The sequence below is a fragment of the Cibotium barometz genome, chromosome 55 (genome assembly GCF_041138505.1).
Source record: "Cibotium barometz isolate CiBa-2024 chromosome 55, ASM4113850v1, whole genome shotgun sequence".
In the NCBI taxonomy this organism is placed as follows: domain Eukaryota; kingdom Viridiplantae; phylum Streptophyta; class Polypodiopsida; order Cyatheales; family Cibotiaceae; genus Cibotium; species Cibotium barometz.
In genome coordinates, this window is record NC_141100.1 from 4,514,368 (window position 1) to 4,525,076 (window position 10,709).

At 43.8% G+C, this 10,709-nt stretch overlaps 1 pseudogene; it reads right to left on the bottom strand.

Annotated features, from left to right (window-relative positions):
* Positions 1–763: 763 nt before the first annotated feature.
* On the bottom strand, positions 764–2,548 carry LOC147607273 (zeaxanthin 7,8(7',8')-cleavage dioxygenase, chromoplastic pseudogene; annotated as a pseudogene).
* Between the last annotated feature and the right edge of the window lie 8,161 nt (positions 2,549–10,709).

The window sequence follows — 10,709 nt, forward strand, 5'->3', positions numbered from 1 at the left end:
TCAAAGATGGTAGATTTAGAGTCTACTTTTCAAGGGATTTTCAATGGTGTGCCACATGTGGAGGTTTCAGCATAACGTATATAAGGTCCACCACCCCCTTGTTTCTAGAAAAGTGATGACATTGCTCTTCTTGGAGGGCCCTTTTTTAGTTCAAAATAATCCTTATATATATATATATATATAGATAGATAGATAGAGAGAGAGAGAGAGAGAGAGAGAGAGAGAGAGAGAGAGAGAGAGAGAGAGAGAGAGAGAGAGAGAGAGAGAGAGAGAGAGGGGGTTAGCAAAGCTTTGCAAGATAATCGTGTAGGAAAATTATATTCTCGCTCATCAATACTCTGCCAATACCTCAAGTATTCCTTTATACTCTCGGGCCAAATGAAGATAATTCAAAGGCACATAAAAGGAAAATTTAGCTTCTTTGTGCTAAATTAATATGATTGGTTTAATTTTTGAACAGGAGGAGGGGCATTACAAAGGTATAAGAACTCTCTCCCTCTCTTTCTCTCTCAACAATAGATTGACCCACAAATGAATTGTGTAGCTTTGTGTCATGTACCATAATACAGCACACCATTTGTTGGAGATAGGTCTTGTTTTGAAAATCATGCAAATGCTCAATACATTTAAACTTCACCCATCAATCACACCATTTGTTGGAGATAGGTCTTGTTTTGAAAATCACGCAAATGCTCAATACATTTAAACTTCACCCATCAATAGCTTTGTGTGATGTACCATCATTGCTACTGGAGATTTGGACCTAGCTGGACTTGATCTTCTGCTGCGGCACAAAGAGACCATGGAAGCCATACGGCACCCTGCGCGGGATCTTCACGGAGGCCACCACGTCGAGGGAAGGCGACCGGGGGTTGAGAATCAACAGCCTGGAGGTGCAGCTTGTTTCGTCGTGCACTAGGCACACCAGACAGCCGTCGTCCTCAGCTTCTTCTTCTGCATGGCTCTTGCTGCTGCCAGTTGAGCAGGAGTCGCATTTGGGCACAAAGAAGGGCTCGCTTGCAAAACAGCCTTCACCGAAGCTTCTGCTAGCCACCACCTTTCGCTGGGACAGGTCGACCTTAACCACTCCAGAGAGGTTGGGGAGTTGCCCTGCCACGCCCATGTAGAGGAACCTGTTCCTCACGCCGAGCAGGTTGCGGTTTAAGCTGCCCATTTCCAGGTTCATGCCCACGCATATGGGTGTCTGCGTGGAGGTGCCCGAGGCCAGGTTCAGGCCCACCTCCGTCAGGGTGAACTCAAAGTTCTGTAGATCCCCGCCGAGTACATGGTCTACCCTCGCCACAACGGGGACGATGAGCACCAGCTGGTCATTATCCTCGTCCCAGCAGTTGAGGAAGTGGAAGCAGTTGCAGCTGGGGACCTCGAACCAGCGCATGGCGGATTCGTCTCGGGCGTAGCGCGGCAGCACGCCAAAGCGAGGCGTCTTGCTGCGGTCGCACACAATGGGTGACTTCCCTCGAAGGAGGCGGAGCGGCCTGAACACCACCTGAACGTCAGGGAAGATCACGTAACGGCTCGTGAGCCCGAAGTCGTGCATCATGCATGGCTCCCGCAGGGTGATGGCAACGTCCTTGGATTTGACGCCATCCTTCGAAACTCGGAAGTAGGTGAGGTGTGGGGCGAAGAGTAGATTGTAGCCGAAAGCGAACATCTCGCCGGTGGCGGGATCGATCTTTGGGTGGCTCGTCATGGCCCAAGGCAGTTCTGCTGCTGCTGCATTACAAGGCTGTACTGAGCCTTCAGAGCGGTCAAACCCGTACCTGCCACGGCTCTGCAGGTCTCCGTTGAGCTTGATGTCGACGGCATGCGGCAGGTCGTCCTCCGACAACGCAAGCAGCGTGCCGTGGTGGAATACCAGACCGGTGTTAGCCAGCCCGATGCCCTGGGATAGGTCAGTCACTCCTAGCGCGTGTCGGAGGAGCGCCAGCCCTATTCGCGCTATGCCAACCAGGCCGCTGCCCGAGGTCGCAAACACCTTGGGGAAGAGCGCCCGCCCGGCGGCATCTTCTTGGGTGAAGCGGCTGGTGCGGGTGAAGCGGCAGCTGTAGGTGGCCTTGCCGTTCCGGATGCTCAGAGCGTGAAGCATGCCGTCGCCGTCAAAGAAGTGGTGCACCGCCTCGACGCCTCCATCATGACCGTAGCGCTGGTTGGGCCCATTGCGGAGGTACAAGCCCTCCAGGAACTCCGGCAGCGAGCCCTCGGCCACCTCCTCGACGACGCAAGCCACCGGGGGGCACTCCGAGGCGACCGGCACGAAGTTGCCGCGGCGGAGCGGGTCGTCTTGTGTCTGCTGGTAGCTGCCGAGCCGGGAGCGTGATTCGAAAAGGTTGATCATCGACTCCACAGCATTGCACATCCCAGAAGCCACATCGCGAGGAAACCATGACGTACTCTCTACGGCCCTAATCTTGAGTGTGTTATGGTGGCTATTGTGAACTATGATCCCTGAAGAATGCATGCTTGTTTGAACGCTGCCAAAGAGCAAAGGGTTGTGAATAGAGGAGATCAGCAGGAGGCTGCGGGCCATGGCAATGGCAATGGACAGAATTAAGCTGCCTAATTAGTGTTTAGGAGGGTGGAAGTTCTTCTGGGGGCTAGGCAGAAGGCTTGATGGATTGAGAATGGGAGTTCTGATCCTCGGACAGACCCTTTTTATGCAGAAAGGGCTGGCATAACCAGAGAGATCTGAACATAAGTGGTCGGCATGAATGGATTAAAGGCTAGAAATAGAGTCACATACCCCCCTCCAAAATGGCGACATAAACGTGTGATATATTAATACGGAAGAAAACCACAAAAAGAGAAAAGGCGGCCACACTAGAAAGTAAAGAGAAAAGGCGGCCACATTAGAAATTATCTATCAGACGTTTTTCTTTCACAGGTTGAAAACCTTGATCTCACAAAAGCGCAAAAGAATTTGTAGCAAATTTCAATTGTAAGCTTTTCTGTCAAAACCTTCCAAACAAAAAGCAAAACTTTCAAGTTTAACATTATTACAAAATATTTGTAGATCGGGGTTTTTTTCGTTCACTATTGTAAACATATTCGGTCCTTTTTTTTTCTTTGAAAATTATAAAGTTCTACGAAAAGAGACCTTTGACGTGTTGTTGATGTACATGAGACCTTTTTTTTTTCCTTTGAAAATTATAAAGTTCTACGAAAACAGACCTTTGACGTGTTGTTGATGTACATGAGGCCTTTTTTTTTCCTTTGAAAATTATAAAGTCACTACGAAAAGAGACCTTTGACGTGTTGTTGATGTACATGAGGCCTTCGTTGGGGACTGATAAAATTTGGACAATGCGATCTCAAATAATTCAAACATTGAAGACTCAAAGACATGTGCAAAATGTATGGCATCATGAGTAGTTGTCATAGCAAGTGTTGAAAATTTGCACGATTTTCAAAACATGATCTATCTCTAAGAAATGATGTGCTTTAAATTTTATCTACATAACACAAGAGATGAGCATGGAGTTTGGGCTCCAACAAGATTCAGGGTCGGGGCTTGGGTCAACATGCAGCCAAGCTCTAAGGGACCACATCGAGTTCGAGGCCTTTACATTCAAGGCCAACGACCAAGGTTTCCTTCAAATTATCAGTGTAATATAAACACAGCTTTAACAACATGCTAATATTGGATTTTTTGTTTCAAATTTTTTTATGATTCTCTATTTTCTTATGTCTCTATCTGCGGATATTTTTCCCTCTAATTATGTTGAGAAACAACCACTCTAAAGCCTCACTGGAGTTTTCTATGCTATGCACGCATCCATTGGAGAGGCAATGTTTATATCTCAAAGCCCAAGTGAGCTTGTAGAGAACAATATCTTTTTCTTTTCTCACTCATATTTTGTAGATAAAAAACTAGATTTATTTGGCAAGCTAGAAGAGATCCCCAACCCTCCTCTTAAGAATCCCGAATGGCCCAAACTTGATGCTTGGACTATCTTATGCTTAAAGTTTAAGATGGTAATATCAAGGCATCACTCAAGTTTTCAAAGGCATCTAGGTCAGTAGGGCTAAATTGGTTTTTTCTTTTACATGTGTTTGTACACATGTTCAATTCCATGCCAATGCACCAAACAAAAACAATGTATATTTGTAAGGAGGTACGGTCTGACGTGATTCAAGGATTACTAGGAGAGGGTTGGGAGGTTAATGATGAGGGGTCACATCAAGGTGATGTGTACAAGTGCAATGTAGTAGATTCTACAGTGTCTTTCAGGTTCTTGAAGGCATGCTTTATTTTGTACATGCGTCTGCACTACCAAAGATGGATGCAAAAGTACGGGACATGGATCCCACTTCAAGCCTGAGAAGAAGAAATTGTGCCTATTGAGGTAGTTGTGATGATGCAAAATGGATATTTACACACATATATCTATAGGTATGATTTTCCAAACATGACTTATCTCCAACAAATGGTGTGCTTTATGATGATGGTACGCAGAGATATTGATGGTGCCACAATCTATTATTGAGAGAGAAAGAGAGAGAGTTCTTATACCTTTGTAATGCTGCTTCTCTTCAAAAATTAAACCAATCATATTAATCTAGCACGAAGAAGCTAAATTTTATTTTTAGGTGCATTTAAATTATTATTTTTTTGGCTTGTTTTCACAAAATTTATAAAACTCCGATAGCTAGTCCGTACTTTGATTATGCTCATGAGATTTTACAGAGTCTCTGAGGTCATTGTACGAGCCCATGACGTGGGTGGTCGGCGTGAGGGACTTTTCGTTCTCAAAGGCCGAATGGCCATGGCAAAACCAGTACCTTCATTCCGTAACGCTCGTGTACCGTCGTTCCGGAATGCTCGTGGGTCGGTGAAATGTTCCTTCGTGATTGCCCCCTCCAAAATGGCTTCATAAATGGGTGGCCACAAAAAGAGAAAAGGCGGCAGCATTAGAAATTATGTATAAAGTAGTAAAACCTGATATCAGATGTTTTTCTTTCACAGGTTCAAAACCTTCATCTCGCAAAAGCACAAAAGAATTTGTAGGAAATTTCAATTGAAAGCTTTTCTGTCAAAAACCTTCCAAAAAGAAGCAAATCGCCTTTTTCTCTTTAAAAATTTTAAAGTTTCGCTTCAATTCTACAAAAAGAGATGCTTGATGTAGTGTTGATGTAAATGAGGCCATCTCAAATTTGGACAAGGCAATCTCAACTTCAATCATTGAAGAATGAAAGACATGTGCATTAAAATATATGGCATCATGAATCGTTGTCATAATACATATAAGTCAAGTAGTCATCGTCGCAATAATGCTAGAGGCATTTTACTCTAGGATTGTGAAGTTTAAATGTGTTAAGTATTTGAATGATTTTCAAACACATGGCCTATCTCCAATGAATGGCATTGTGCTTTATGATGGTACACCACACAAAGTTATTGAATATGGATGCCACAATTGATTGCTGAGGGAGAAAGAGAAAAGGAGTTCTAATACCTTCCTAACGCCCCTTCTTGTCAAAAATTAATATTAATTTAGCACGAAGAAGTTAAATTTTCATTTTATATGCCTTATATATTTTTTGGCTTGTTTTTAGAAGATTTAAAAACTCCCATCATGTTCCTCATCACTATGATTCTTCTCACGAGATGTTAGAGAGTTCTTGTACCTTTCTAATGCTCTTTCTCTTCAAAAATAAAATCAACCATATTAATTTTGGCACATAGAAGATAATTTTCCTTTTTATAATAAAAAATTATCGCGTTCGGGATCTTTGCAACCATTTAAGCAAATAATATAGTAGCATGGAAACTAACTTTCCCATGAAGTTAATACATGTCCTTAGCCTTTGATAAAAAGTGTGCACATGGCTGACAACTTCCGAAAATATGCTCTAGTAATTGTCGAAAGTCACTCAAGGCTTAGCAAAGTTGATAAGAGTTGTCCATGTTCCTACTCTTGGTAGAGTTTTTAAAGGTAGAGCGTTTTGATAAGAGTGTTGGGAATCACCAAGTGACTTGTAGTCACTATCTAACTTGCCAAGCCTAGATAGTGAAGGTAGAGCTTTTTGATAAGAGTGTTGGGAATCACCAAGTGACTTGTAGTCACTATCTAGGTTGCGAAGCCTAGATAGGTCATCGTCTAGATTTCCAAGCCTAGAGTAGTCATACTGATGCTCTCGCTCTCAAGTCTTACTCTCATTTTTGGTCACTCTTGAACAGGTTCTCGCTCAAGACTAACAGCAATAGATGGATGATAAACATGAGTAAACAAGGTAATCGAAATATGCTTTATATTATATTACGATGGATTTGAAGAGCGGTTCTCTCTACCGTGCAATATAGTGCTCATAGAGTACTACCGATCAACAAATGTGTTGAGAAACACAATGTCAATCCGAGGACTCGACTCGATTAGTGCATGAAGGCTTATCCCTTGTGGGAGAGCTCACATACACGAACCACCACTTGACGATTCAACCATTCAACACCTCAATCAATCTCTCAATTCCTTAAACCCACTACACTAATCAAGAGAACAAGCAATGCATGGCAATCTCTTAATCCCATTCAAACATTGATTAAATCTTAGCTTTCCCTAATGCCAGCAAACCCATAAGCGTGCATCTTGTTGAGATATCGAGCTCATCTAGTGAGGCGGTGGACACTGATGACCCGCCTGGGGGATAGGCCCCGCACTTACACCATTGGCATGGTTGGTGAGATCTTGGGTGATATGCGGCCAGTGGGATGACAAGCTGTGTGACAGCCATTCTAGAGACTGGCATAGTTATAGCGCCAGCTCATTTAGCTGGGTTCACACTATAGAGAACCCTCGTATATATTGGTTGAGTACCTTTCATATTATGCGTACTCTTATCTTTGTATATGGTGTGTTGAGTGTTGAGTGAAGAAGAAGAAGAAGAAGATTTACAGCCTCTCACCTTGTGTGTTCTCTATTAGGGTTTTGTGAGTGTGTGTGTGTGCTTGCAAGAGCTCAAGCTCTCTTCTCCCCTGCATCTTTTCATGGTATCAGAGCCTGGTTCATGCTAAGGCTGAGCTGCAAGCAAGAGAACCACAGGAAGCGATACGAGGGTAAGAGCTTCAACTACTCTTCCCTATTTGTGTTGGTGACTACACCCTTGTCGGGAGCTCTACGAGAGGCACCGGCAAATGATCTCTGATTGAGGAGCTTTGTTCGTGGGAGCAAAGCTATAGGGCAACTATACAGTCCTATTGGACAAAGTTTTCTGGGCCAAAAATGCGTTTCGGGCGCGTCTGGACCTCCGTTTTTCAGAAAGCAGGCGATTTCGAGCACTGCGGGTAAGTCATTGGTTCTCTGCAGAACTCTATTTTAAGAACTGCAAGAATACAGATTGGCTGTGCAGACACTGTGGGTGCTACAAAGAGGTCACCAGTTGCCATTGGGTGTATGTATGCACATTGAGGTCACTGGTTGTGACATTTGAGTGGACTGCAGTACCGCTGCAGAAAATACAGCAGTTTGTGCAGGAAAAACCAGATTGCAGTTTCTGGTAAAATTGTGTGTTTGGCAAGATGTCAAATGATGGGATAACCCAGATTGTGGCAGAGAAGCTAGATAAGAATAACTTCCATGCTTGGAGGTTCAGACTGACGAATTTCCTGATGGGAAAAGGCTATTGGGACTACATAGAAGGTGAGCATGAAGAGGCACTGGAGATACCGGATATCAATCCGACTGCTGCAGATGTGAAAGAGTTCAAGGATTGGAACCAAGGAGCCAGAAAGGTTATGTATTGGCTCTCCATTAGTATACAGGACACCATGATTGGGCACATTCAGGATGCCAAGTCGCCCAAGGAGGCGTGGGACACCTTGGTAAAGCTCTATGAAACAAATACCAAGGCACGTAAGATACAGTTGAAGAATGAGCTTCATACTGTGGAGAAAAAGAGCATGTCTGTGAATGATTATGCGTTGAAGATAAAGGGTATTGTGGAATCCCTTGCATCTATTGGTGTGTCAGTAGATGATGATGATAAGGTGGAAGTCTGTTTACGTGGTCTCGGGCCACAATACAAGGCGTTTAAGACGTCTATTCAGACTCGGGAAAACATTCCCAACTTTACAGATTTGGTGTCTATGCTGATTATAGAAGAGAAGAGCTTGGGTGAAGACCAACAGTCTTCACAAAACAAAAACAGTTCGGAGCAACAGGCCTTCTACACAAGTTCAGGAAGAGGACGAGGTAGAGGAGGCCATGGACGCGGTCAAGGAGGTGGCCGAACAAGTAATCAGAATTATGGCCAGCAGCAGCAACAACAACAGTCCCAGAATTCACAACAACAACAACAACACGCAGGTGGAAGAGGCAAATTCAGAGGCAGGGGGAGTCAAAGAGGTCGTGGAAATTGGCAAAGGCAGTATAATGATACACATGAATGCTATTATTATGGTAAGCCTGGACATGTGCAGGCAGAGTGTTATAAGAAGCAGGCTGACATGCAAAATGAAAAATTGCAGCAAAACAACTATGCATCCTCGAGCAGAAATAATGAGGATAATGAAAGGTTGTTTGTTATGCAGCATGTCATGAATGCCATGTCTGAAAATGTTGAAGCAGCATAAAAGAATGATGTGTGGTATGTTGATTCAGGCGCTTCGAACCACATGACAAGTCATGGGGAGTGGTTCAAGGAAATGAAAAACCCGGAAAGACCAGGTTTTGTGGAAACAGGTGATGACACAGCTCATCCAATTGCCCATGTTGGAGATGTGCCATTGTCTATGCAGGATGGCAAAGTGAAGTACCTTGCAGATGTACTTCATGTACCGAACATAACAAAGAATCTGGTTTCAGTTGGCCAGATGATTGAGCAGGGTTTGCAGGTTCTTGATGGTTGTTATGTTGAAGATTTTAAAGACAAGTGCAGGTTGGCTGCAAAAGGCAACAGAGTGGGCAGAATGTTTACGTTGAATGTAAACATGCCTGAAGTGAGTGCTGCCATGTTTGCAAATGGTTCAGGAGTTGTTGCAGACACAAACATTTGGCATAAAAGAATTGGACATGTGAATGTGCAGAGATTGAAGTCTATGCAGACTAAAGGAATTGTGACAGGGCTGCCAAAATTTAAAGTGGAAGGTATGCAGAAAATATGTGAAGCATGCCAATTTGGGAAGCAAACAACGCATGTGTTTCTACGCAACAGAAATGTGTGCAGAAATGCACTAGATGTTGTGCATTCAGATGTATGGGGTCCTACGAAGACCATGTCTATGGGAGGCTGCAGATATTATGTGACATTCATTGATGACCACACAAGGAAAGTGTGGGTATATTTCATGAAGGAGAAGAGTGAGGTGTTCACTCACTTTCAGAATTTCAGAGTTTTGGTTGAAAAGCAAACAGGGAAATATGTAAAGTGCCTAAGGTCAGATGGAGGGGGAGAGTACTTCTCCAATGAGTTCTTTGAATTTTTGAAGAAGAATGGTATTTGGAGACAGTTTACATGTAGATACACTCCGCAGCAAAATGGAGTTGCTGAGCGGAAAAAAAGGCACATTGCTGAGATTGCGAGAGCATTGATGGAAGAGAAAAATATGCCGCATAGCTATTGGGCTGAGGTTGTTTCTACAGCAGTTTACATCATGAACAGGACACCAACTGCAGCCATACATGATGTAACTCCAGAGGAGAGGTTTACTGGCAGAAAACCTGATTTGTTTCATCTGAAAGTTTTTGGATGCATTGCATATGTGCATGTGCCAGATGAGCTGAGAACTAAGCTGGATCCGAAAGCTGAAAAATGTGTGTTTATTGGATATTCCCTTGAGCAAAAGGGGTACAGGTGTTATAACCCTGCTACACGTGAATTGAGAGTAAGCAGGGATATTGTCTTTGATGAGATGAGCAGCTGGTATGCTGCTGAAAAAGAAGCTATTGGGGCTGATGTGAGTGTAAGTGTGGTTGCACAGAATGCAGGTCAGCAATCATAGTCTTTGAGTGGACCAGGAGAGTCCTCATCTAGTGGGTCTGTTTGATAGACCATGGAGTGGCAGGCTGTGTCATAATACCAGCCCTGCAAATATGATTAGTACATCATGTAAAGGAAAAGAGAAAGTGGTTGAGCCCCTTGGTATGCCTGACATTTCTGTAGGGCATTCTCATGTTGATGGAGAGTCTAGTGGTTCAGAGATGAGCCTTGATGAGGAGCTTGGGATCCCAGCTATGAGAACACCTGGTGTAAAGAAGGCTATGGAAGCCATGAATGAGAAGCTACGAAGATCTGGGAGAGTGAAAAACCCTGTGCAGAGGTTTACATATGATGGTTATGTGGCACATCACTATGCATATATGGCAAAAGTTGTGCAGGTTGTTGAGCCCACATGCATTGATGAGGCTGTTGGAAATGTGTGTTGGGAGAAAGCTATGGATGAGGAGATGGATGCACTATATGGAAATGAGACTTGGGATTTAGTGCAATTGCCTGAATGCAAGAACGCTATTGGATGCAAATGGGTGTATAAAGTAAAGCATAACAGTGATGGAAGCATAAACAAGTACAAGGCTAGATTAGTAGCCAAAGGATATGCGCAGACATATGGCATTGACTATGAGAAAACTTTCAGCCCAGTTGCCAAGATGGCAACAGTGAGAGTTGTGATAGCAGTGGCTGTGTCAAAGCAATGGTCTTTACATCAAATGGATGTAAAGAATGCATTCTTGCATGGGGATTTGCAAGAAGAGGTG